General features: G+C 42.5%; 1 protein-coding gene and 1 non-coding gene across 4 annotated transcripts in view; both read right to left on the reverse strand.

The window, feature by feature from the left end:
* prkg1b (protein kinase cGMP-dependent 1b) overlaps positions 1-14,446 on the reverse strand; it is a 201,246-nt gene that overhangs the window by 168,222 nt on the left and 18,578 nt on the right. The window lies entirely within an intron of this gene.
* trnaa-agc lies at positions 781-852 on the reverse strand. The gene has a single exon. It is a non-coding gene; the product is annotated as a tRNA-Ala (tRNA).

Raw genomic sequence — 14,446 nt, forward strand, 5'->3', positions numbered from 1 at the left:
TGGGAACTCTCTCCTCGCCGGTCTTTCCGGCACCTCCCTCCACAACCTGCAGGTCATTCAGAACTCTGCAGCTCGTGTACTGTCCCGCACCAGGCTTCGCGACCACATCACTCCCACCCTCACTCGCCTCCACTGGCTTCCCATCCCCCAGAGGATCGAATTCAAGATCCTCATCCTCACCTACAAGGCCATTCATGGCCTTGCACCCTCCTACCTCTCCGACCTACTATCCCCCTACTTACCTGCCCGTACCCTCCGTTCCTCTGGCTCTGGTCTGCTTCACATCACCCGCCCCAACCACTCTACCATTGGTGGTCAGGCCTTCAGCCTCTCAGCCCCTAGGCTCTGGAACTCCATCTCCCAGTGCCTTCGCCGCCTCCTCCCTTTCCTCCTTCAAGGCCGGTCTCAGAACCTTTCTCTTTGACCGAGCCTTCAGCTCCCCTCTCAACTCTCTACCCCCTCCTCGCTCCCTCCCTTCCCTCCTCTCACCCTGACCATTTCCCCCCTGCTTGGGTCCTGACCCAATTGTCCAGCGCCTTGCGACGTCCTCCCAACGTGAAAGGCGCTCTATAAATGAAATCTTGTTGTTGTTGTTATTCTAGACGACTCAAAGTGCTTCACTGTAAAATGAATTGACTGTACTTATTTTGTGGGCGAAACGCGTCAGCTAATTGCGCACAGCAGTGTCCCACAAACAGTCGTGGATTGAAGACAAACTTATTATTTTTTTCTTGCGGGTTTATTATGTGGCATGTGGAGTAAGGAAACTTGCCCAAGGTTTCGTCCTGCTGGGAATCGAACCCAGGTCTCTCCCTTGCTAGGCGAGAGCTCTAACCACTGAGCTACAGGACTCCACAATTATGTAAACTTGATTATGTAAATCAAGTTAATTCCTAACATGTAAAGATAATTCAGATATGTTTCACTATCAGATGTATGGTTTTCCTCTAACCTATGAACTTAAAAATGGAGACCTTTTCCTAGAATAATGTTAAATGTGCTGTGATGAGCTGTACATTTAACATTAACACAACAGACAAATAGAGAAATTTACTGATAGTTTGATATTGTAGAACTCCAATGGTTCATAGTACACATGGTACACAAACTGCAATGTTGCATTTCATCTGACAATAACATTGAGTATGAGCTGAAGTTCAGATATGCGGTTTAAACCTACAATCTTCTAACACAGAATCAGTACTAACAGTTGAGCATCAGAATCAATACACATAATGGAACTCTAGGTCAGCTCCCACTAGAAGTAAGAAGTTAAACTTTGCACTACAACTGATACACTGTGAAGAAAACATAAAAAGAATCAGAAATAGGCATTATACAGCTGAAGCTTTTGCAGGATCATATGTCATATGCATGGCTCTGGATTGTGTATTTTGATTTCATATTGCGAGCATTTAATATCATGATTGTATTTCAAAAATTGGAATCTTTCCTCTGCAAAAAGCGCAATTTATATGGAAATTCATCTCATCGCAGAGTTGCTGAAGTACTATATTCAGGAAAAGATAAGATTTTTAAAAAACTTTTTTTAAGCCATATGAGTGTCAGAATAAATACTTTTGCTCAATTGACTTTAACTGATAAATATGACAGATTCCTCAGACTATGCAGTATGCAGCAAATGCAACAAGTCAGTCATGTACTGTATTTCAAATATTTTACATTCATGAATAAACTAGTAGTTCATATAGTTCTTCATAGATCCATAATGAAAGTCTTCAACCAGCAGCAGAGTTTCACATCCTAAAAAAATCATATTGATTTGACTACTTAACCCATTGATTGTGCGGCATTGCTGGCACAAATGTGCTGCTGTATTTGTCTAAATAACAGCATTCATTTTAATAAAAAAGAAGCAAATGAAATAATGAAGGCACAATAGCTTTTTGTTCCATGTAGTGTAGTGCTGAAATAGGTAGCATCTTTAACTACTAGATCTTTGGGAGACCGTAAATTTGGATTTAAGAGAATTGCAAATCGTTGCAGCAAAAAAATGTAATAAAGCTTCTTGTGTACTGAGGTAAGGCTTTTCTAGCCATTGGGCAAAAGCATCACTTTTCAGATGTTCCCCTTTTTCTCAAGCCTCTTTAGGCATGACACCCTTTCCCACCAAGAAAGAAAACCAAATAAGGCACTGGTGACATTAATAGAGGAACAGAACATGAAAGAAACAGGATTCTGAAAAATGTTGTGGGCGGTAATTGTAATTTAAATCATTGTTATTAAATGACATATTTGAAATCACTCCACTTCTGTTTTTATCGTACAATCTACAAATGTACTGCCAGATTTTATCCAGTTTTTCTATTTAGTTTTTTTTCCAATTTCTTCCATCATTGTGACTGCTGATGGATTATTATTACATTTATACTGATGCCATTATTCAAATTCACAAGCAATTTGCTGTAGTCTACTAGATGTCTCAAAGCGCTTCACAGAATACAACTAAAGATGAAGCAATATAAGAAAAAGGAAATTATAAAAATTATAACTAACATAATGGATTCACATCATTTAGATATGTTTGTATTTCATATTAACACTTACAGTAATATTAGCTGTTCATTACCAAATGTACACATATATCAGGCGCTATATCAAATGCAAGGATTATTATTATTATTATTATGTTTGTTTACCCACCCAAACACACATACACACAGACAACACTGATTACTGATATGTGGGAAACCACATTTTTAAAACCACTGCAATTTTCAGTTTTTTCCTTTTGATACAGAATCATGGCCAACAGAATTGATTGCTTAAGAGCTGCGTGCAGCCTATTGGGAGAGTCGGAAATCATCATAACGCATGATAACCCATAAAAATACTATTTTTCAAGTATTTTGCTTTTCTTTTTACTTTAATGCTGTGTGAAGTTCAATAAGGTTGCTGGGTTGATTAAGTTATCTACGACACCTTCTCAGCAACTAGCTAGCCACCACCAGTGGTTAGAGCACTCGCTTTGCAAGCGAGAGACCTGAATTCAATTCCAGGCAGAGGGCGAAACCTTGGGCAAGTTTCCTTACTCCACACGCCTAATAATAATCCCTCCAAAACCAAAAACAATAATAAAATTGTTCATTTTCAATCTACGATTGTTTGTGGGACATTGCTGTGTGCAATTGGCTGCCGCGTTCGCCCACAAATATACAGTCAATTCACTTTACAGTGTGTTCTGTGAAGCGCTTTGGGACGTCCTCCCGACGTGAAAAGCGCTATATCAAATGCAAGGATTATTATTATTATTATTATCTTGAAAGTTCTCCTCATTGCAAAACAGCAAGAAGCACATTATCCGGGCACTAAATTATTTCAGTCAAAATATGGAAAAATATAAGCACCTTCATAATGTAAACTGCTTCCATAACATATTCATATAATAGATTTTCCTTAAAACCTGAAAACAGAGAATATCAGTGGGAGTGGATTTTCATTTAACCGCAACCCTTGCCACTACTTCAATTATTATATCAAAAGTACAACCAGGGTTTTTATACCACCACAAAAATATAATCCTGGTGGGGCAAAGGCACATATGGAATTTGGATATGGGTTATGCCTGGTATTAATTTATCTTTCCATTCAATATTTTATAAAAGAAAGCTCTGAGAAAAAACAGCAGGGGATTTGTAATGCACATAACCAGGCAGTAACTATTGAACAGATCTCTAAATTGACCCAATATTCTCATAAAAGCTCAGCATGTCACCACTATAATAACCAGAACTCTAACAGAGTTTCACACATTATCGTTAGCTTGGGTTTTATAAAGAGGGTGACATGATAGTTGTAAGGAATGAAAATGTTTCTACTTCTGGGATTCAGTTTCAACATCAGGCATGTACTGCCAACACATCACCACTGTCTTAACCCCAGTTTCAGAACAGCAACCAGTTAATTACATGATTCATTTGCCAAGCAAGTGAGACTTCTCAACTGGTATCAAATTAGAGTCACTTTTGTTCTGTGGATTTACATCTAGATTGATATCAGCTAAACGTATTTCATGTAATCCCTTGCACCATCAAAGAGTCCATCCCATTAGTCTGATCTAATCTTCTGTCAGTCAATTCCAGTCAATTCCCCTTTTTATTTAAACTGAGGATTTGATATTTTTGAAAAGTATCTGGCCAATAATTCAATCTTTTTAAATAACAACAACAACAAGATTACATTTGTATAGCACCTTTCACGTCAGGAGGATGACCCAAGGCGCTGAACAGAGTACAGCATTTCAGACCCGAGCTGGGGTTGCGGGGGAAGGAGGGGGTGACTGATGGTCGAAGAGGAGGGTCTTGAGGCGGGACTTGAAGGAGTCTAAGGAGGGGGCGAGCCAGAGTGATTGGAGAATGGAATTCCTGAGGTTGGGGGCAGAGTGGCTGAAGGCTCTCCCGCCAATGGTGGGGCGGGTGGGTTGGGGGACGTGGAGCAGGCCAGAGCCGGCTGAGCGGAGGGAACGGGCAGGTTGGTAGGGGGTTAGGAGGTCACAGAGTTAGGGTGGGGTGAGGCCATAGAGGTCTTTGCATGTGAGGACCAGGATCTTGAACTGGATCCTTTGAAGGATAGGGAGCCAGTGGAGTCGGGCGAAAGTGGGGGAGATGGGATCATGAGTTCTGGATTATCTGCAGCCTGTGGCTGACAAGCAGGGCGTTTCCATAGTCGAGCCTGGAGGTGATGAAGGTATGAGCTAGAGTTTCAGCAGCCTGAGGGGTGAGGTAGTGGCGGAGTCGGGCAATGTTACGGAGGTGAAGGAAGGCAGAGTGGGTCATGACTTGAATGTGGGGGAGAAAAGACAGTTGAGGGTCGAACAAGACACCTAAGTTCCTGACTGGCTTGGTGAGTTGTAGTGTGCAACCATGGAGGTTGATGTTGCCAGAATGCCAGAGCCTGAGATGCAGAGGTGCTGGTGCGAGCCAATCAGGAGAGCCTCAATCTTGTTCACATTCAACTGTAGGAAATTTGCCCTCATCCAGGACTTGATGTCTGAAAGGCAGTCTGTCAGGACAGCAGTGGTCCTGGAGTTTAGGGTGGAGGCAGAAATATAAGAGTTGGGTGTCATCCCAATGTGGAAGTTGACCCCATGTCTACGGATGATGGCACCAAGGGGGAGCATGTAGATATTAAAGAGGAGAGGGCCAAGGGCAGAGCCCTGGGGGCCGCCAGATGTAACAGTGTGGGGGCTGGAGGAGAAACGTTTAGAGGCAACAAAGTAGAGATGGTGAGACAGATAGGAATCAAACCAAACAAAACTGTACAAAAAAACAGAATTTTGGTCAAGTGCACAAAGCCTTGAGTGTAGGACAGCATAATTGTTATTAGTTTACTGTGCATTATTTATTTGCTTCTTAATGTGGTTTCTGTGCCTAGAGTTATTTCTGTCTTCATTGATGCAGGACCAAGTGCAGTATGTGGCTTTGAGGTTTTCCTATTCCAGACCACACACTGAAAACAATATCACAGCATGTTGACTTGTTATTTTCACTGCACAGTGACAATTACAGCACTATTACTAGAGCGTTTTAATATAACAAACAAGGTAAAACAGCTTTCCATCATTGTTACTGCAAACTATAACTAATAATAGTAATCCTTGCATTTTTCATATAGGGCTTTTCACGTCTTCTAGATGTCTCAAAGCGCTTCACAGAATATATTATAAAGTGAATTGACTGCATATTTCTGTGCGAAATGCATGGGCCAATTGTGCACAGCAGTGTCCCACAAACAGTTGTGGATTGAAGTGATCAATTTCTTATTGTTTTTTTTTCTTGAGGGATTATTATCAGGCGTGTGGAGTAAGGAAACTTGCCCAAGGTTTCACCCTGACGTGAATCGAACCCAGGTCTCTCGCTTGTGAAGCGAGTGCTCTAACCACTGAGCTACAGGGCTCCACTACAAATTTCAGGGCTAATTTCAACTTACGGCAACACTTCACATTTTATTTTCAGTGCTTGAATCTGCTGAGATCAAGTGCCCACCTCGTTCAAAAGAATCACATTTTCTCTTTAACTACCATTTATTTTGGTGAATGAATTGATTAATACATTCCTATATGAATTAATACATATCAATTTACAGATAGGTATGTGTTATAAATAAACAGAACCTCAATTTAGTGCAGCTTTTATTTCCCACATGTTCGCACACTGACAAAGATTCTACGGTCCTCCATTCATTACTGGGAGTGACACCACATTAACTGAATGTAGAGCTCCCACGTGCCACCCATTCAATAATACACAGTATCACACTTGTAGTACCATCTTTTCCAGTATGCACAGTGCCTCCCAATCCATGGCTCAGAAGGTCACACGACCATTATCTGCAGTGTAACCTATCAATAGCTGAATGGACTATCTGAAGTGCCACACAAACAGGATGGGGCTGCACACATTTACTCATCCACATGGCCATGTTTTCTTACTAATCTGTTCATTTTTAATCTTTTTAAGCTTTTGGCAAAAAAATAGCTAGTTGCTGAGTATTTGAGGCCCATTCAACCCAATTTTCAAAGACAAAGAATTCTCGGGTGAAGCAGAGAAAACATTGATAAGGTGCTTGGGTTAGAATGTTTTACAGTGATGCACCCTTATGTCAGATGATAGAATTATGGTTACTTCACTGCTGCGGAAACCAGTCTCATAACCTCCCTTTACCTGTCCATCCCCTCTTGCCATCATTTGTTTGAGTGATTTCACAAATTCAAACCATAAGTTCGGTAAAACTAGGACATAATTTATTCCTAAAGGAAAGGGCTTTCCGAAAATAACCCGGCACCTACCTTCAGATTACATTACACACATAATGTTCAGTTAATGATATAATATATTTAATGTTCAGTCAATGTTAACTTTGGCATTTGGCCAGTTGCTGCTCATTGCAGTGCAAAAACAGTCAACAAACGCTATCTTCTCATCCTATTAAGACCCTTACAACCATTACAAAGCATTTACAAATAAATCATTACAAATCATGACTTTTAGTGCAGTTCAGAATCAGGCCACTGTATGACTTCTTCAATGAACCACACCATCTGGATGTTTTTATTGCTGTTGAGAAACAGGCAGGTTTTACATCCGCATGTTTTTTGACAGCATTCCAGTGCCAAATTTCCTTAAAAGGGTATGAAGCAGAGGCGTTTTGGTCTGGTGTACACAAACGGCAGAGCTTTCCAAATACTGTACGTTTCTTCTGCCTGAATAGTGATGTGATCAAGAGAGCCAGCACCAGTCACAGGCAGCCCTAGTCAGCCAAAAAAACAGGGAAAACACTCTCCTATTTACAACCAAAATTATTAGTTGGCTCAACAGCCATTTAACGTTCCATCTGAAATCATTTGCCCCAGAGTGGTGGCTATCAGTGACACTGTATGCCCATTGAACACTTTTTGTGACAATGTTAAAACCATTGTTAAATACTTGTGGATCATCAACCAGAAACTTTCAAAAATGTAACCTCTGAATAACTCAGAAAGACAAATTGGAGATCCTGGCACTGTAAATATTAATATAAAATGATTGAAATATCTGTCTTTAAAGGTCGTCAGCACGTGTTTGTACGATTGGAAGACACTGTTTGTATCTGGAGGGAGATTGATGGTCCAGTGTAAGGAAACTGATGAACAGCGCATGTGTGTTCAGCTCTGGTTGCTAGGAGACTAAACATCCCTGTGAGCAGACCTCGAAAATGTGCACTATCTTACTGTTTGCATTCATATTCAAACCTATCTGGCATTAAGCCGCTTTAAAATCAGGTTTGGGGAATGTATTCCTCCTCTTGCAAAACATCACCACAGCATCATATTGTGCTCATTTGCCACATCCATAAAAAGCTGATACATCAGAACCGAAATAACATAACCTAGGTTAATTTCAGTCACTTGGATAGTGATGGTGAGGGTGATTATACCTATACACTATTTATTTATAGATCAAGTGCTCGCTCTAATTGAAAAACAGACCTCTTCTAAGTTCTGTTCCATCTGATTTCTTAGCTTGCGCGTAATGTTGAAAGATCGCACTGAACCTGGCTGAACTTCCATTTGTATTGCTTACAAAATCATAATGAGATGCAAAAAATGGGTCATTTGTTTTAGTTGCTTTGTGATGCATAGTATACTTATCTATTATAAGATCAAAATGTCCTATAATAATCCATCCTGATAAGGATTCCTATCATCATTCCACTGACTGGAGCAAACACTATAATTGTGCAGAATGTGTTTGGCAGGAAATAGCATTTCCCACGTACTGTTGCACACACAACAGTAAAACTTTTTTCCCACAGTCACATATCCTCGCCATGACCGGCACTGCCTACCACCACCTCTGAAACATTGCCAGATTTAACCACTGCCTCACCCCTCAGGCTGCCAAAAACCTCACCCACCTCAAGGCTCAATTATGGAAACTCCCTCCTCATCGGCCTTCCCAACTCTTCCCTTCACAAGCTGCAGATCATCCAAAACTCTGCAGCTCGTGTACTCTTACGCATCAGGCTCCGCGACCTCATCAATCCCACCCTCGCCCAACTCCAGTGGCTCCCCATCCCCCAGAGGATCAAATTCAAAATCCTTGTCCCCACTTTCAAGGCCATCCATGGCCTTGCCCCCTCCTACCTCTCTGACCTGCTGACTCCCTATCAACCTGCCCTCCGTTCAGCGGGCTCCGGCCTGCACCATGTCTCCCGCCCGCCCCGCCCTACCATCGGTGGCCGGGCTTTCAGCTTCTCTGCCCCCACACTCTGGAACTCCATCCCACAGTTCCTTCACCTCGTTTCCTCCGTTGCCTCCTTCAAGGCCGATCTCAAGACCCTCCTCTTCGATCGTGCCTTCAGTCACCCTCCCACCTCTCTACCTTCCCTCACCCCTACCCCACCCCTCTCTCATGCTCAGTTTCTGACCCCTGACTTCCAGTGCCTTGGAACATCTTCCCAATGTGAAAGGCACTCTACAAATGTAATTTTGTTGTTGTTTTACTGAATGTCTGAGGGGAAATGCTGGAATTCTTCATTTATGATTGAATTTAGGTTTGATTTAACAGTTATTTCAAAATATCCATGCAGCAACTCACCAAGGTGGAAATGGAAGGTACTGTCATTTCAGTGACATGTTAATCCAACCAATCCACCTGTCTAGATGTATGTTACAAATGGTACTATTCAATGAGAGAAGAGCTTCTGTCCTTAGATGTATTAAATTGGTCACTAACTAATTTCACCGTTATAATGTGGGACACTGCTGTACACAATTCTGCAGTTTACAGAGAACTCTGTGATATGTTTTAACAACGTAAGGAACTACGTCAATGTAAGGATTATTATTATGTGCAGGATAGATTTGTAGTTGAATTGAAAGGCACTCGAATCTAATTAAATTAATGTGATTGTGCTGCTTAAAAAATAATCAGAATTAGCGGATTCCCTAAACATAAGCAGTTTGATATCAGCACCGAAAGATTTGGAAAGCCGGAAAAATTGGCCGCTTGATTATGAGAGGGGGATTTTTCGTCAACCAGTGAATTTAGGAAACGAGATTCATGTAAATGCATTTGAAATCACAAACTCAATTTAATGATGTTAGTTGACAAATCCTTTGGACTGTCATAGATGAGGATTACTTGTCTTTGGTGCAGTTTGATTCATTTGCTCTGGATTAACAGTGAGCTCTTGTGACACGAGAGTGTATTTGGTAACCTCTCTTCAGAACTCTCCTATCTTTGAGCTTTTCAAGTGGGAATTTGTTTTTTTCAGGGCTTCATTGGTGATACAATATAGACACTTTTTGTGTCACTGGTGACGACACTCAATTATTAAACCAGATAAAGATGCAGAGAATCACGCATTGATACTAACTGGTACACTGGACTCACTTTCCAGTATAAGCAACATGGAACAGAACATCAAAGCAAAAAGTTGTCATCCAGAATACATTAGAATATACAGCACAGAAACAGGCGATCCGGTCCTACTGGTTTATGCCAACATTTATACTCCACATGAGCCTTCTTCTGCCTTCCTCAATTAAGCCTATCAGCATAACCTTCTATTCCTTTCTTCCTCATGTACCTATCTAGCTTCCCCTTAAATACATCTATGGTATTCGCCTCAACTACTCCTTGTGATAGCAAGTTCCACATTCCCACTACTCTCTGTGTAAAGAAGTTTCTTCTAACTTCCCTATTTGATCTATTTTATATTGATGGCCCCTGGTTTTGGTATTCCCCCACAAGTGGAAACATCTTCCCTATGTCTATCCTAGCAAAACTATTCATAATTATAAAGACCTCTGCCAGGTCACCCCTTACCCTTCTCTTTTCAAGAGAAGAGTCCAGGCATGTTCAGCGTTTCCTGATAGGTGAAGCTTCTCAGTTCCAGGATCATCCTTGTGAATCTCCTTTGCAAGAATAATACTCTTAATGCCATATTTCTCTTTACAGTTCAGGTGTATCCCCAGCCCTACTCCAATGCACAAACCCAATATCATTGAATTGAATTAAAAAGACCTGAATTCACTTGAGCATTCAAGCACAACCACTTGGTATTTTTGTACCAGACCCAGTTCACAGCAAATCCAGCAAAAGGGACACATGGTAAAATGGCTGGGTGGGAAGGGGGAGAGTTTGTGCATTGCAGTTTAAACTCTATTTAACACACTGACAGACAATAATATCCTTTTAGTGAAACAAGACCTCTGTGTATCCTTTGTATAGTCCAGGTGTATGTTTCATACACCTAGGTTATGATATACTTTGACACATTTATACATTAGATATCGACACTTCTACAAGCCAAGTGGATGGACACTGACAACACAATAGAACAGAATGTAATGTTTTTTAGAATTAGATAGTACTTAATTGACTGAAAATGTTGTTTATACCAAAACGTCTGGAAAAACATGTTTATTTGGGGGAATACTGCAATCTTGTATTGTTGCTTTACCACCTGTTGTTGACAATAATGTAGCAACAATAAAATGCAGTGGGAAAAAAGCGCAAACAAATAAAAGCCTTCAGTTACAGGAGATCAAAGGCCAGAACAACAAATCGCTACCGTGACTTGAGTGGAAACCACAAGAGTTAAACATGCTGGTTCAGAAGCAACTTCAGTCCCGTTCAATGACTAACCGGGGCTTAAACTCCACACACAAACACTGAACAGTATTACTTGGATCCATCAACAGGTGCGTTGTTTACTGCTGCACTGAAACCACTTACATTCATCACATCTCAAATCCAGATTGCATTCAAAGGTTTTAAAGGTTCGCTCTAACCCATTATTTTTCTTACATGTTATTCCATTGTAGAAACATAAACAATTTCTGCCCTTGCAGCAAAAATCGAGACAATTCTTTCAGGACTGCGCTTCAGTAATAACCAGCTTTGTGGAACTTTATCAGCAACTGGCAGAGAATCTAAGCGACAAATTGAATCCTGAGGATAACAATTACTGCATTATTGGTTTTGTAGATATATTGTACTATCCATTGATGTGTCATGCATGGAAGGCATGTAATAAACTCCAAAAATGAAGGATGGAGACAATCTAAAATGTCTGCAAATTGTGCCTGAATCTGACTGGACACCGTGGCATGGAATGTGGGTTTATCCAATATATATTGGATGTTAAACGACACATGTGTAATCTCAGGCATCACCAATACATTCCTCATCTGCAAAATTACATTTAGACGTTGGGAATATACATGTCTGTACATAGGCCTTGAAAGATGCTCAATAGTTCACGGGTCAATGAATGTATGATACATAGTTGAGTAGTAGCACCCGGACAGCAGTTTCTATGGACCCCAAAAGAAATCCAAACAGTCAACGAAAGATGCACTGTGTAACCATTGCCAAACAAATGTATAATACAGATAAACAGCATAGGGTGCTTGAGGTTAGATCATTAGTTACCAGGATGTTTACAATACGCCCCTCTCCAAAACAAATGTGATCATTCAATCCACAACTATTTGTGGGATACTGCTGTGTGCAATTGGCTACCTCGTTTTGCCCACAAAAATATACAGTCAATTCACTATACTGTATATTCTGTGAAGCACTTTGAGACATCTCACCAACATAATAAGGCACTATATCAAATATTACCCCATCTTTCTAATACAGGGGCATGCTCATTGTTGGATGACGTTTTCACACCAACATTGACCGGCACCCTGTGTAACTCAATGAGAAAGACAAATGCTCCAATAACTTGTCCTTATTTAAATCTAGATAATTTATCAAATAGCTTTACTTTAAAAAATCTTTTTTTTATACATATTCGAGATCTTGCAAACTCTGTAGAACATTCAAACTACACTGCAATCATTATTGTATTTCATAATAGGTAAAAGTCTGGGCTCAAAATACTTTCCAGCAAAAAAAGTGTAAAGGCACTTTAATATATATTAGAAATAGTCCACTGTAAGAGAACTTGTCTCTCTATTCCTTCCACATGATCCCTTTTGGTTCAGCCTGGCTCAGTGGTAGTTCGCTCACCTTAGTCAGAAGGTTGTGGGTTCAAGTCACACCTTGGGACTTGAACTCACATAATAATAACAATAATTCTTGCATTTGATATAGCCCCTTATCACTTCTTCGAGATGTCTCAAGGTGCTTCACAGAATATACTGCAAAATGAATTGTATATTTTGTGGACGAAATGTTATGTTACCCTGTTGTGTTATGGACTATGTTACACACAGCCTAAGACGATACTCGACTGCAGTGCTGGGGTAATGCACTGTCCCAGGTTCCATACTTTGATTTGAAACACTAAACCAAGGTCAGCCTTTGGAATAAAGATCCCATGGCATTATTCGAAAAGAGAAACGAATTTATCCCAAGGACCTGGTCAACAATCCCCCGAATCACTGTGCACAACTGTGCTGTTGTGTTTGCCTATAAATCCACAGTTACTCTATTTGAACAACAACAACAAGAAGACCACATCGCATTTATGTAGAGCCTTACACATCAGGGGGAGGTCTCAATCTGCTGAAATTCCTGTTAAGCTCTTGGAGCCCCCTTTTCCCAACATGATCGGGCAGTACACCAAACGCAAGCACAATTTGCTGCACTTATTACTCTGTCGGTGACATTCGTGCCAGATCTTCAGCAGCGCCTCGCTGTTCACTGACGATACTGTGTGATCGCAAGTAATTCAATGAAACAGACGAGGAGTGAGTGAGTGAGTGAGTGAGTGAGTGAGTGAGTGAGTGAGTGAGTGAGTGAGTGAGTGAGTGAGTGAGTGAGTGAGTGAGTGAGTGAGTGAGTGAGTGAGTGAGTGAGTGAGTGAGTGAGTGAGTGAGTGAGTGAGGTTGTGCATTTGGTGCAGTCTCACACATCCAAACAGCCTCTCTCACCTTTCCCCAGTCTTGCGCTAAACCAAACCTAATCCCCTGGTCACTCTTTACACTGACTTTTCTGGTTCATGTTGAATATGGCTTTGGTGCACCTTTGGCTTCTCATGTGCCCAGCCCTGCCCTGCCCAGCCTCGCCCAGCCCAATCCGGCCCAGCTCTGCCCTGCCTCGCCCTGCCCAGCCCTGCCCTGCCCAGCCAGCCCTGCTCTGTCCTGCCCAGCCCTGTCCTGCCCAGCCCAGCTCCGCCCAGCCCTGCCTTGCCCAGCTCTGCCCAGCCCAATCCGGCCCAGCTCTGCCCTGCCCAGCCCTGCCCATCCCTGCCCAGCTCTGCCCTGCCCAGCCCAGCCCTGCCCTGCCCTGCCCAGCCCTGCTCTGTCCTGCCCAGCCCTGTCCTGTCCTGCCCAGCCCAGCCCTGCCCAGCCCAGCTCTGCCCAGCCCAGCCCTGCCCAGCTCTGCCCAGCCCTGCCCTGCCCAGCCCTGCCCTGCCCAGCTCTGCCCTGCCCAGCCCTGCCCTGCCCAGCCCTGCCCAGCCCAGCCCAGCCCTGCCCTGCCCAGCCCTGCCCAGCCCAGCCCAGCCCTGCCCAGCCCAGCCCTGCCCAGCTCTTTCCTTCGCCCTCTTGGTTTCCTACCGAATTTGAGCGCTTGGGTGTTTTTTTTAATATGTTGCATTTTTTTTCCCCTCCTAAAAATGCGTCTGTTAGTTACCCCCCAACCCCACCCCACTCCCCCCCTTACACCCAAAACAAAAAGCACAAGCGGATGAACGAACGTGCGGTCCTGCGGTTGGTAGTGGTGATGGGGGGGCGGTGGGGGGAGAGGGTGTTGCGTAACGGGATCCGATCCGATCCCTCACCCGGTCGATATGCAACCAAGAAACTACCCTCTAACCGCACACACGCCTGGTCTGCCGGAGCCTCCTCTCCAGTAACCGCACTGTCCCGTACATCGCATTAGGATTCGGGGGGTTTTAACCCTCGACGTGTGTGTGTGTGTGTGTGTGTGGATGGATGGGTGAGATGATGATGATGATGATGAGGAGGAGGAGGAGGAGT

The sequence above is a fragment of the Callorhinchus milii genome, unplaced genomic scaffold (genome assembly GCF_018977255.1).
Source record: "Callorhinchus milii isolate IMCB2004 unplaced genomic scaffold, IMCB_Cmil_1.0 Scaffold7, whole genome shotgun sequence".
Classification (NCBI taxonomy): Eukaryota; Metazoa; Chordata; class Chondrichthyes; order Chimaeriformes; family Callorhinchidae; genus Callorhinchus; species Callorhinchus milii.